The sequence below is a fragment of the Agelaius tricolor genome, unplaced genomic scaffold (assembly GCF_023055355.1).
Source record: "Agelaius tricolor isolate 1412-34295 unplaced genomic scaffold, bAgeTri1.0.p SCAF_8, whole genome shotgun sequence".
Taxonomy (NCBI): domain Eukaryota; kingdom Metazoa; phylum Chordata; class Aves; order Passeriformes; family Icteridae; genus Agelaius; species Agelaius tricolor.
The window spans coordinates 901,601-914,107 of NW_027269268.1; the positions used below are offsets into that span (position 1 = coordinate 901,601).

The 12,507-nt window shown below is 40.9% G+C and overlaps 1 long non-coding RNA gene across 1 annotated transcript in view; it reads left to right on the forward strand.

Moving 5' to 3' along the window:
• The window catches only part of LOC139592603 (uncharacterized), a 30,829-nt gene extending 25,967 nt beyond the window's left edge, over positions 1 to 4,862 (forward strand). Inside the window, exon 3 of the long non-coding RNA XR_011680055.1 lies at positions 4,763 to 4,862. This is a non-coding gene — a long non-coding RNA (uncharacterized lncRNA). The remainder of the gene's footprint in view (positions 1 to 4,762) is intronic.
• The last annotated feature ends 7,645 nt before the right edge of the window (positions 4,863 to 12,507 follow it).

The following is a 12,507-nucleotide window of genomic DNA, read 5'->3' on the forward strand; positions in this document are numbered from 1 at the left end:
ACCATTCAGCAAGGAAAGAGAAGTTTCAATTTGTTATTATTCCATATTTCACTTGGTTGGCTCAGTGAACCCTTACAAAATGTATTCAGAGATTGTGCCTGTAGATGAATGTGGGGATAGAATTAGCAATGGAACCAAATGCAGAATGCTAAAAGTGATCTGGAAAAGGTTTCAAATTCTTCATTTCTGTGACAAGAATTACAACCAGCTGGGAAAATGGCACCAGGTGAGTAAATTGTAGTGACACTGAACTGTAACAATGGAGAGGAAAGGTAAAAATTTTACTCATTATTTTTAGAACTTCAAGGTCATTGTATGTGAGTTGCTGTCAGATGTTGCAGCATGGAGAATTAAATAATTGTACCAAAACTAGATATACATTAGTTAATTTTACATGATTTTTCCCTTAAAGTTACAGTTCTCATACTAGAATTGAAATTTAGGAATATATTTTTTCTATTAATTTCCTTTTTAAGACTATCAGCAAATAGTTTACAGTGAGCCATAATAATTTATTTTCATTCTTTCTTGCTCTGCCTTTATTTGAATGACAAAAATCATAACCTAAATAGAAAACAGTGTGCAGAGATAATCCATTCTTGTGTCACAAGTCATAAAAAGAAAAAAGTGAGGCAACAATTTATAGTTTTGACATGCCTGAATTACTCACAGGAGTTAATACCTATTTTTCCCTGTCAAATTCATCTTTGAATCTCACAGTGGTTTATAAGTAATTTAAGTGCAAAACATTGTAGCAGACATACAAGGCAGTATCTAATTATTCCAGTCAGAGAAATTTTAAAGCTGCAAATTTTAGGCCTTCAAATGTGCCACATGTTATGGTCTGGCTGCAGGGTACAGCAAAAATTTTAGAGACACTGATTTTATAAGTTGAGGTTTTCCAGCACAGAAATATTGCAGGATACACAGTGTAAAAAAAAATGCTGTTAAATTTACAGGACTCAACACATAGAGGTGTGGGAGACCTTTTGCTGTGTGCCAATCAGAAATAGGAGATTTATCAAACCACTACTGTAGCTGAATTAAAGTGTCACAAAATGTGCATTTTAAACAGCCTTACATGGCAATGTTTAAATGCTTCACTTGAAAGAGCAGAAAGCACCATTAGATTGCTCTTGAGCTCTGTCACTGCAGTCAGTTTGACATCACTCACATTTACATGGTTTAAGTGCCACCTGCTCTTTAATCCTCATTTCCCCCTAAGTGCTGTTTTTAGTGGAACCTTTTTTTGCATTTTCAGGAACAGGCAGAAGCCATTTTTAGGTCAGTGAAATGCTAAAAATGCTGTCAGACACAGTAGAGGGAGAGCAGCAGGAAAGTAGGCTGTGGCAGTGGATGCCGTGTCAGAGATGCCATCAGTGGGGTGGAGAGAGCTCTCTAAAACACTTCTCTAAAATACACAGGCTCTGAGAAGGGACTCTGTGTCTCAGTGCTCCATCTCCAAGTGGGATTCTGCCTGTGTACAGCATAAAGATGGTTTGTGCTTGCAGATATGCTGCTTACAGTGACTCTGCTTTAATCTATTTTTAATTGTCAGAGACAAAAGAAAGAGAAGAAACCTTTGGAAGCTTCGTCTGTGGTCTGAAAGCCAAAGCTCTGCCTTTGCTGCTCTCTGCCTCATCAGCCATGAAGATTTTGTAGGGAGAGCTGAGTTGATGCCAGTGCTGGTAGGCCAGAATTGAAAGCAGCTCCCTTTTCTAGGACTCCATTGGCTGTGCAGCCCTGGCAGGGCAGGAAAGGAGCAGCCATTTATTTCAGTTCCTGGGGAATCAGCCATGCCCATGGATTTACACCCGCAGCAGCTCAGTTGGTAACAAGGCAGGGAATGCAGAGTGGAATTGTGCTTGGATGTTGGATGAATGCAGCTCTGGGGCTGTTGGCTCTCACCTCTGTGCCCCTCTGTGTGCCTGCATCCATCACCAGGGCAGGATGGAGCAGGGGCTCCTTCACCTGGGCTGGTGCCAGTACTTGGCAGGGCTCTGAGTGTGCAGAGCTCAGCAGTGTGTGTACAGGGCTGCCCAGCAGCTCATTTACCCTTTGGGCAGGGCTCCCATTGCCAAAATGGATCTTCTCACCCTTCCTTCAAGTGACTTCCTTAAAACATCTGCTTGGCAGCCATGGGGAATGCCAGATGTGCTTCTAATGGAAAGGATCTTGCACTGATTCAGATCCTCCAATGGGCACAGTCTGTTCTCCATATTACAGGCAAATGTTTGAGGATGTCCACCTTGCAGTCTGTAATATTTAGTCAAGGTTACCGAGAAAGTAATATCAAATTAGAAATGTGTTGCTCCAGGATGAAAATATTCTTATTTCACTGAGGTTTCCCAATGATCACTGTAGGTTTCATCCATTATCTTCATTCTGAAGGACATGCCTGATTCATTTTTTTGATATGCATGCCTTAATTTTACTATCTTCTCAGAAGTTCATCTTGTGATCACAATGTTCTTGGTCTACAAAGGCTTGATTTCAGCAACAGTACAAATCAGATCAGGATCTGTGAAGAGCTCGTAATTTGAGAAAGAATTTTTCCCCCCACATTTACGTTGAGCGGTCACCTCCTTTCCCTCAGTCTAAAAGCTCAAAGTAGAATGAACTGTATCAGTTTATACAACTCTGTTATCTACTGAAAGAATGAAAAGAGAAGAAGAGATTTAAATTGATTAAGGCACTGTTTGCTATACCAGTAAATTAAATACTGCAGTACTTTTACATTGTTGTAAGTGAAAACCAGTCAGATAACTAATTTGCAGTTTGAAAACCATATAGTTTAAATCCTTATTACTCATCTTCTTGACTAAAAGTTAAATCAGCTAAACTACAGTGCCCAAAGAGATATTAAATCAAAGCCACATCTGAAGAGCACAAGTTTCTCCCAATAAAATATGTATTGCTATTTTCTGGCATCACATTTACTGTCTGTATTTGGGTTATCTATTATACCATTGTACATATCACAACAGGGCTCAAAGTATTTTTATGTCTGAATAAGTCATTTATTCTATAATAAACATTAAGGATATGCTGCTGCAATGTATTTAATTTCTGGAGAAAATGAAAGGCAAGCAAGTAGAGAAGTTGCAGTAGGTTGTTTAAAACTCTTTGTGCTAGGCAGAATTAGACAGGAAACAAATGAAGTTTTATGGAAAATCAGTTAATACCCAGTGGTACAAAAGTTGGCTTTGCCAAGGACACTTCATCCCTCAGAAATATTCCACACTTCCTGTTGGATATGCAGAGCCTGGCCCCAAAGCAGCTCTGACTCCAGAGGAGCTCTGTGGTTTGGGTGGGACATTTGGGGTGGTGGCAGAGGGGAAGAGGGCTCAGAGCATTTCCTGCAGACAGCAGGGACTGCCCCACTTGTGTCTGGGTGGGAAATAAGGGAGCTGCTTTCAGCCTGGGACATCAGGCACAGGAATCAGTGACAGGATTGGTGACCTGGGAACTCCTGGGAGCCTTAGCTCAGTTCTGGGTGTAAGCATTTTGTGCTTTATTTTTTTACTTACGGACATTTCCCACAGCTGCCTGAGATGCAGAGCACCCCTGAGGCTGCTCCTGAGCTGCTCCTGGGTCAGGTCACTGTGCCCAGCCCAAAGTTCACTACTGTGTACAAAGGTCCAGATGCTCTTTGCTCTCTGCTCCAAGGAGAGCCTCTTCACAGCAGGAAGCCTGGCCAGGTGGGTGAGGGATCAGCCTGGCCTTTGCTCAGGGAACAGAAGGCAGGTTTAGGGATCAGCTGCCACTCTCAGAGGCTGAGAACTAAATTCTCTGGGGGGAATTTAAATAAAAAAGTCTTTGTTAATAGATTATTAGATTAGATGGGGGAAATCTAGCAGGGCTGGAAGAAGGAACAGAGAGATGAAAAGAGACAGGAGTTCCCTTGCAGGCTTTTGTCACACAAATCTCCTAAAACTGTGCTTGCTTCTGGAAGGGACAGATGGGCTGTAAAGGCTGGAGGCTGAGTGCCCACAGAGACAGGAGCTGATTTCTGTCACAGCTTCTGCCTTGCTGAGTGCACCTCCAAGGGAGACTCTCCAACCAGCAGCTCTTCTTAAGTGAATTCTCTTCTCTGGTTTTCCTACATGGAAATCTAGCCACAGGGCAAGGAAACCCTTCCAGCTGCTCAGGCCCCAAACACTTCCCTAACTCTGAGAATCTGTCTCTGGTGGAGCTGCTGCATTCATCTCCCCTTGTAAAGGCAGCAGCTCAACCCATCCTTCCTTAAGATCCATCACATGGAGATCAAACCAGACCTTGGAAAGAAGGGTGATAAAGCACAGGTATGCCTTCAGTTAATGACAGGGTGCTGCCTCTCCTGTTGGGATTTTTCTAGGATAGGGAAAGCTCCTCCTTAATGTCTGTTTTCCTTCTGCCTCTTTTTGGCACCCTGTAGAGCTGCCATGGGAACCTGTCCCTAGGCTTTCAGACAGGTCAGATTTGTTATCAGTGCTTTTGCTGAATGATAATTTGTTTATAATTGCTTGGAAGATTTCACAGTATGAAAAAAGATAGTAGAGGCATATTTTAAAACAAGTGCTAAAGGTTCAATTTATAGAGGATCAGTTCTACAAATTGTGCAAAGCTTTAATTTGACAAAGCTTTTATTCTAAAATGTTTTAATGAAAACCTACCTTCACCAATATTTTATCTATTCTTTATTTTGAGACCCAGGATATCACCAGCTGATTTAACGTAGATTCAGTTCAGATCACCGCTAACCTGTCAATTCAATCAACAGAGTCATCCTGTGGGACAGCTCTTCAGTGAAACCACAAATTCAGAAGAGTGGGGGGAGTCCAGTTCAGGGAACAACATCTGTTGGGACCACTGAACAAAGGGTGAGAAACATGTCTGCTGTTCTGGAGGAAACATATTATTCCATTCTCTGCACTTCAGTTAATCATTTGCCATGGTGGTTTTGGTTTTGGGATGTCAGACAGAGATATTTCAGAGGAAGACTCTTTCATGGTGTTTCTGATGGAAAAATCAACACTTTCCCCCTGCTGTTTATAATGTGACATCACTGGCCGAGCATTATCTGTTCTGCCAAGGAGCTACCATGGGCTGCTTTCCCAGGTAAGTGGAAGCTGCTTGGAGCCTTCCAAAGGCACTGGTGAGGCAGAAGGGGAGGTTTGATGTCAATAAGAGCCAGACTGTTGTGATTAGGCTGAGCAGTATTTACAGCTGGATCAGTGTTTACAGCTGGACTTTTCCAAGGTCCCATCATAGGTTGACTTGAGTGAACATTGCACAGCTCTCTATCCAACAATGACCCCTGAAAATGCAGAGCAGGAGTTACAAAGGTAGTTTAAGGCTCCTGAGTAAATGGGTACTAACCTGATGAATTAATATTCCCAATCATACATAACAATCCAGTTCTAATTTTATTTTTTTTTAAGTTTCTGACATGGGTTGTATTTACTGCAAAAAGCTTCATTGGGTCTCTGGAGCACAGATTGGAAAAGAGTGGTTTAACTGCTGCACTGCAGCTGATTTCAAACCACTTGTATTCCTTTATCAGCACTGGATAAACTTATTGATGACCTAATTGTGGATGCAGAGCCCTGGCCCTTATTCCATATTTTATTCCATATTTCAAATGTTTTCTAGTTTTTCTAGCCATGCTTTCATGCAGCTGTTGCTCTTTGAGCTGCTCTTGCTCACACACAGCATCCTGCTTGCATCGTCATTTGTGTGACTCACTAAAACACACACACGTTTGAAATGAAAACTCTCCTGAGCATTTAAAACTCATCACCTGGCAGTGTATTGGACAGGATTCCTGGGATTGATGAGAAGCACTCAATAAAATATGTCAGCTCCTCATCCTGGAATTTGTAAACAGATAACCCTCATCAACAAGAGAGAGGGAAATGCTTCCTAAAGCAATTTTGTTGCTTTTGTAATAGATCAGATTTGTGCAATGTGGTACATAATTCAAGAGAATATTTGAGGAGTAAAGCTATAGATCCTCTTAAATGACTCTTTGTTCTCCATAAGTCTGGGCTGAAGGCTGTCTCGTATCCTTCTCTAATGATATCTGCAATGCATTCAAATACTTTTGAAAGTTTTTTTGCTCAAGACCAGCTTGCTGCTCTAATCCTATTTGCTCAGCCTTCATAGTTGATCATGAGAAAGAAGGTTCTGCTTTTATTATTTGCTTTTTTGTCAGAAAGACTTATTTCTTAAAAAAAAGTAAAGCATTAGTAAGAGGAGAGAAGGGATTGTAATAGAATGAAAATGGCATTGGGGCTCTGTGTGTGAAGCAATATCAAAGTCAAAACACAGAGCCTTGTAAGCAGGCCAAAACTTACCTTTCAAAGGTGAATTTTTAAAAAACAGTATGGAAAATTTCTGATGAGAGTTGAAATCACTTTTGTCACCTAAATTAATCTGCCCCTGTGTCCTGTAAATCATTTCATGCTGCAAATAATTGATCAGCGAGAGAAATTTGGGCTGTGATTTAAAGGGAATTAATTCTTAATTAAGTTGTCTTACTTTGGATTTTCATCTTTAGGGAGAATAGGCTGCTAAGCATTCCTATTATCTGCCACTTAGTTGAATATTAGGAAAACCCTTCACAAGAGATTAAGGAACACAAAGGAGATGGGAACGAAGTACCTGAATTTAAGACTAATTTAGGGGTTTGGTGTCATCTACAAGGTGAGCTTCCAGTCATCCCAGGAAGTGAGCTGCCAGTTATCCCATGAAGTGAGGCAGAGCAGCAAGTTCAGGATCCTGTGTTTGCAAGGGAAGCAGGCAGTTAATCCAGAAACCTTTCCATGGTGATCTTCCCTCCACTGTATTTCTCTGATACAGCTCCTATTAGCAATTTCCAGGAAGAACAATGCAGTTCCTTCTTTGTCACTAATTGTAGGATCTTAGGGGAGCTTCTTCCTGAATATTCCTGGAACTGTCTGTATTGTTTCAAAGTGCTGCTTCCTTCTCTCCTGTGCTAATTGTTATTTATTCTGTCCTGCTCCTGGGCTATTCCCTTGCAGATGGATGTATGCAGAGGGCTTTAATACAGTGTGGAACATTAGTTCTGAATGTCATTTTCCATTTTATTTTTTTTGTTGCCTTAAGAGGTCTTTTTAAAAAACCTGAGTGTCTGTTTCTGCCACGGGAACACTGTACAATTAATTGCCTCTGTGTGTGTTGGTGAGATCAGTGTGATGCTCTTCCTTCCCCAGTGCATTTCAAACCATTTACTCCTGGTGACTTGCTGTATTTGACAATGTTCCTTGATGAATTGCATAAGGTGCCCTCAGCGGTCAGGAAATGAGGCACGGTGGTCAATGCTCAGATTTTATTGCAGAGCTTGTGAAGTAATGGAGTTGGATGAGTTTCTGCTGCTGTGTTTTCAGCCCTTGCAGCTACAGGAAAAAAACAGGAAATGTGACACAGAAGACTGATGGGAATAGCAAGCATCAGGAGGATTCAAAATACACACACCTCGTGATTTTAAGACAGTCTTGCTGTTTCTTAGGGTCTGGCTTGCAATTTGTCAGTCTGAGGGTAGGCAGCCTTGCTGAAAGTACAAAAGGAGAAAAGTAAGGAGAGAAAAAAAGGGAGGAAGTAGAGAAGAGGCTGCCCTTGAAAATGAGAGAGTGAGCTGTGTTATCCTTTTGTGTTGCTCTTCTGGCAAGGTATTTGTCCTCTTGACTGGCATCGTTCTTGCATCTCCCTTGGAGTGTATCTGTTCATTAATGTCTCCAGACAGAGGTAGTTTAGCTTTTAATTAAAATACAATTTGCAGGTTTTTTAGTGTGTTAATGAGACAGCAAAAATGAATTCATTGAAAGAGGAACAGCTATCTAGGCCTTACAGCAGTGAAAGTTAGAGCCTCATTAGTAGCTAATTACGCAGCACAGTATATAAATAGAGCTGTTGTGGCATTAAAAACAGCCTCAGTGCCTTACCTAATGACATAAAATGTTTACAGTCTGTTCTGAGTATGGTCTAATGCCTTCCTGAGGTAATTAATGGCATATTTAATAGTGACACAGCTGGAATCACAATTGCTTTGCAGGTACAAGTCGAGGGCAAGGGAATGCATTAAAGTCTTTGAGGAACAGATCATTTGTCTGCTAATAAATATATAAAAACCTTTCAGAAGATGCAGGAGGAGCACAGGATTTATGCAGGAGGTGGGAAAATGTCTGTGTTTGACAAGGACAGGGTGCACTGGCCTTTATTTTCATGTTCTCCAAAAGGGAGCAGTGAGATGCCAGAGTTCCAAACTGGCACTTCCAAAAGGGGAATAAGAAGAAGGTGGTCAGTATTTTGAAAATCCTTCTTTTTTGATATAGATGGCAATCAAGGCTGATAATACACCCAAGATGGAACAGAAGGAATTTTGTTTCCCTGTGTGGGCCCTTGTAATTAGACACGCACACTTAGTACCTTAGTAGCAAGTTCAATTCTGCTTTTAATAAACTGAAGCATACATAGAATTTTTTGCTCTGCCTAATAAGATCTGCACATGTAGCTTAACAGCTGATTCTTCCAAGAATGGGGGCAGCATCCTGGCCCAGCACACCAGAGGTGAGCTGAGGAATGTTCATGCTAATAAGAGAGGCCTGTAAAATGGTCTGTGCATTAGTCATGATGATTCCAATTACTGTGGTATTGACCAGCAGCCACAGAGCTGAATCAATTATTCTTTTAAAAATACAAAAGGCTCTTTCCTGCTTCAATTTGTTCAGCAGTCAACAAGTTTAGCATTTTTTTCCCTGGGAGATGATTTTAATGTGATGACCAAGTTAGAGACTGATTAATGTTTACTGGGGATGGGTGAGTTGAAATGACTTTGCTGTCAATCCAATGCTTTATCTTGTAGTCGTGATGCTCAGTGAAATAACAAAGAGCAATGGAAAACATCGTTATTGCATGTGTTAATGACTTTATCTAGTGGGAGAGGAGTTAATGACCTGCAAGTTAGTGTTACCTGCAGATAGGAAAACGAGCCACTTGCTAATTGTGGTGGGATTAGTTCAGTTCTTTCATGAAAATAACTCTTTGTTCGTAAAGAGGTCTGGGTAGGCCAGTGCTGAAAGCCTGAGAAATCTGTTCCACATGGAATGGGTGCAGTTAAAAAACATGAGTGCAACCATTGCTGGGAGCCCACCAAATTGCCTGAGCCCTAATTTACAGGGACAGCTCTGTGTGTGCATGAATTATTGCTGCTGATCTCTAAGTCTGAATTGTTTAATTACCCTGGTCAGTGTGGATTGATCAGATTTGCTGTGTTAAAAGCCTTAAATTTCTGCATGGGTATTCTCTGATAGAAATCCATCAGCCTTGTCCACAGAGAGCGCCACCAGGAACATTTGTCTGGATTTAAAATAGTTTATATTTCATTTTTATAATCAGGAGGGCAAGCAGGGGACTTAGAAACTTTCCAGATTAAAAGATATTTCTTACAGTGCTGCAGATGGTTTCTTTATTGTTAGAACCCTGTATGAACATGATTGGAAAGACACTATTAGAAAACAACTACTAAATTAGGGGAATAGCAAGTGCAGAAGAATTAAAGAAATGGGTAAGGGCTTTGTCTGATTTTTAGGCAACTAGCTGGCTGTATAGCAAAATATACAGGACAGAAGAATTAAAATGCCCTGTTTTGTGGGAAAGCAGATGAGGGATGGAACATTTCATGTTGTTAAAATAGAATATAAGCTGTTAAAATAGAATATAAGCTGTAAGTGTGCCCAGTGGAGAATTTTTCAACAAGGAATAGAGAATGCTGTATGGATACAAGTCAAGTGGAAATCAAGGAAGTAAGAGTACTTAGAAGGGGCCCAGGGGTCCCTCTGTTACTAAGATATCCATAATCCCTCTCAAAATCTGTACTCAGAACCTCTTCTTGGATAATAAAATACAGCTTCAAAGCCGACCCACACAAACCCTCACATTGGATCTCAGCAGAGGGACGTGTAAACAGATGTTCTGTGGCTAAATTAATCCTTAGAATGTTAATTAGCTCATTCTCTTTTTACTTCTTTTTTTTTTTTTTTTTTTAAATCTTGTGCTTTAGCTGTTCTCTTTACCTTGCAAGTTTTCACTCCTGGATCCACTGTTTTCACGGAGTACTTGTACTTTTAGTTGCACACAGGAATTAGATTTTAATAGAGCCCAGGAATATGGTCCATGAAGCTGTACATAAGTTGTGACATAAAAATTAAGCAGAAGAAAGTGATGGCATATGTTCTTTTCTTTTTATATTTTGTCCCTACCAGCTCAGAGAAGTATCCTCACAATTCCTAATGATGCACGGGGGAAAGAATGTTTTATGGTTAGATTTCCTAAAGCCTGGCTTAATTTACACAATCTGAGAATTCCTCTGAAACCATTAGATTTGCATTACCAAGTATGTGCAGCTAAACTATTTTACAGCTATTTAAATGTGAGGCTTTAGAAACTCTTTAATATCAGTTTCTGGCAAGGTTACATATTTTTCTGCTTTGATTATGAAAGAAATAATCAGTGTAATATTGTGGGTATTAATGTAAATTGCTTCATGTATCGAATCAACAATGGAATCATTCAGTGGAAATAAGGTCTGGTAGATGAATCTTGATTAAAACATTTATGGATCAGAACAGTTTCAGAGACTATACTGCAGTGGGACAAACTTTGTCTTTATTTTTATAGCTACTTTTTAATTGAAAATCCTACCTAAATTGTAATTCAGAAATTTACTTTTTAAATTTACTAAATCTTACATTTATTAAGAAAAGTTTGCTTCTATTACATGGCTGTGGAAGTACTGAATTAATTCCAGATGAGCCTTTAGTGAAGATGGGGAAATGAGGGTTCTGGGAGGCTGCTCTGCAGTTCAGCTTTGCTGTTGCTTGGAAGTTCCTGATGAAGGAACGAAACTGGGCATCCCTGCTGAAACAGGGCCAGGAATGATCTTTGTTCAGCAGGGGAGGTGGGGGCAGAGCCCTGGCCCAGACCAGGCCAGTGTCCATTCCCCTGTCTGAGAAACACCAGAGATGCAGATAACCCAGCTGAGGGCAGTGCTCTGTGCCTGCCATTGCAGAAGAGAGGGAATAAAAACATCTCTAGTCCCTGGCCTGTTGAACAAAAATATGAAGAATTCAGCAAAAAGAGGCTGGAATTTCCTTCCCAGCCCAGCCCATAGTTAGTACCTCGTCACTCAGGGATTGAGATTGCCTGCAGCTGCCTATAGCCCACTGGAGCACTGGCTGGTGTTTTCCTGCCTTAAATGTCTGCCTCTTTTGGAAGTGCTGCTGAGCGTTGCTAGCGATTGCCTGAAGACACAAAGCACTGTGGAAAGTAAACATTCGTTTACATTTGCATGTTTTCTTGTGTTCACCTCTTGAAATACTCCAGTCCTTTTCCAGTTGGTTCTTCCTGTGCCAACCTCTTGCAGTTCTGCCCTAATCAATATATTCTCCATCTCTGTTATCTCTTCTGTTTTGACAACTATGTGCCCACAGCCTGATGCAGCATAAGTGAAGTAGAAAACAGCTCAGGCAGACATGGAAAATGAAATTCTGTTCCTGACATACGGCCAGAAGTGAGCTCAGTTATCACCATGAGTAGCCACAATGAATAGTTTTTGCTCTGTTACTGATACAAACCAACGTGCCCTTGGCTCACACCCAGAGCTCTGAGCTCTGAGCAAGGGCTCCTCACCTTTTGGTGATTCAATGGTTTGAATGTCTTTGTATGTGTGTGAAGGGTTTATGCTGCTGTTCCCTTGGGTTATAAATTCATTAACTGCAGCTGCCCAAATCTATTGGTGTCTTTTCTAGGTGGGCTTTTAGAGCTTCCATTTGTGTCTTCCCCTCACCCCCTTTTCCCCTTGTTCTGTTGTTAAATCTGTGGAAATGTTTCCCTCTCTGTGGTGGCTTACAGCACTGGGATCATTCCTGCTAGGAGCCCCAGAGGAGAGCAAGGTTTGTCACATGCCACAGAATGAACCTTCTGGCCACTGGAAAATGCTTTTGCTCCAAAGCAGCACCTTCCATTTCCAGTACAGGGAGCTGTGGCAACACAGTTCTTGGTGACATCCACAGAAAAGACTTCATCTGCTTTATGAGCTGTATAAAAATATGATGAAATGTGCTGTCCACTAAATGGGAGCAGCATTGGGATTCCAGCCAAAGAGTCAGAGGATTAATCTCAGGAACAAAAAATGTGCTCTTTTAGTGAAATGTGAATCCTCCCTCTGAAACAATTGCAGCAGGTGTGCAGCTTTTGCTTGCTTCCATCATATCTGCTAAGGCTCCTCTGGCAAACATTTGATTTATTCCTATATACCTAAAATAAATTAGTATATTTATTTCAGCAAATCAATTGGCATGGCATGCTTTCAGGGAACTGCTTTAGCAGGCATATCACTGACTTCAGCATTTTATCAGGATTCTTGACTTCCATAAGCAAAAAAAAGCAAGGGAGAAACTGGGAAATACAAAAACTGCAGCAGGGAGGTAGAAAACTCTGAGATAA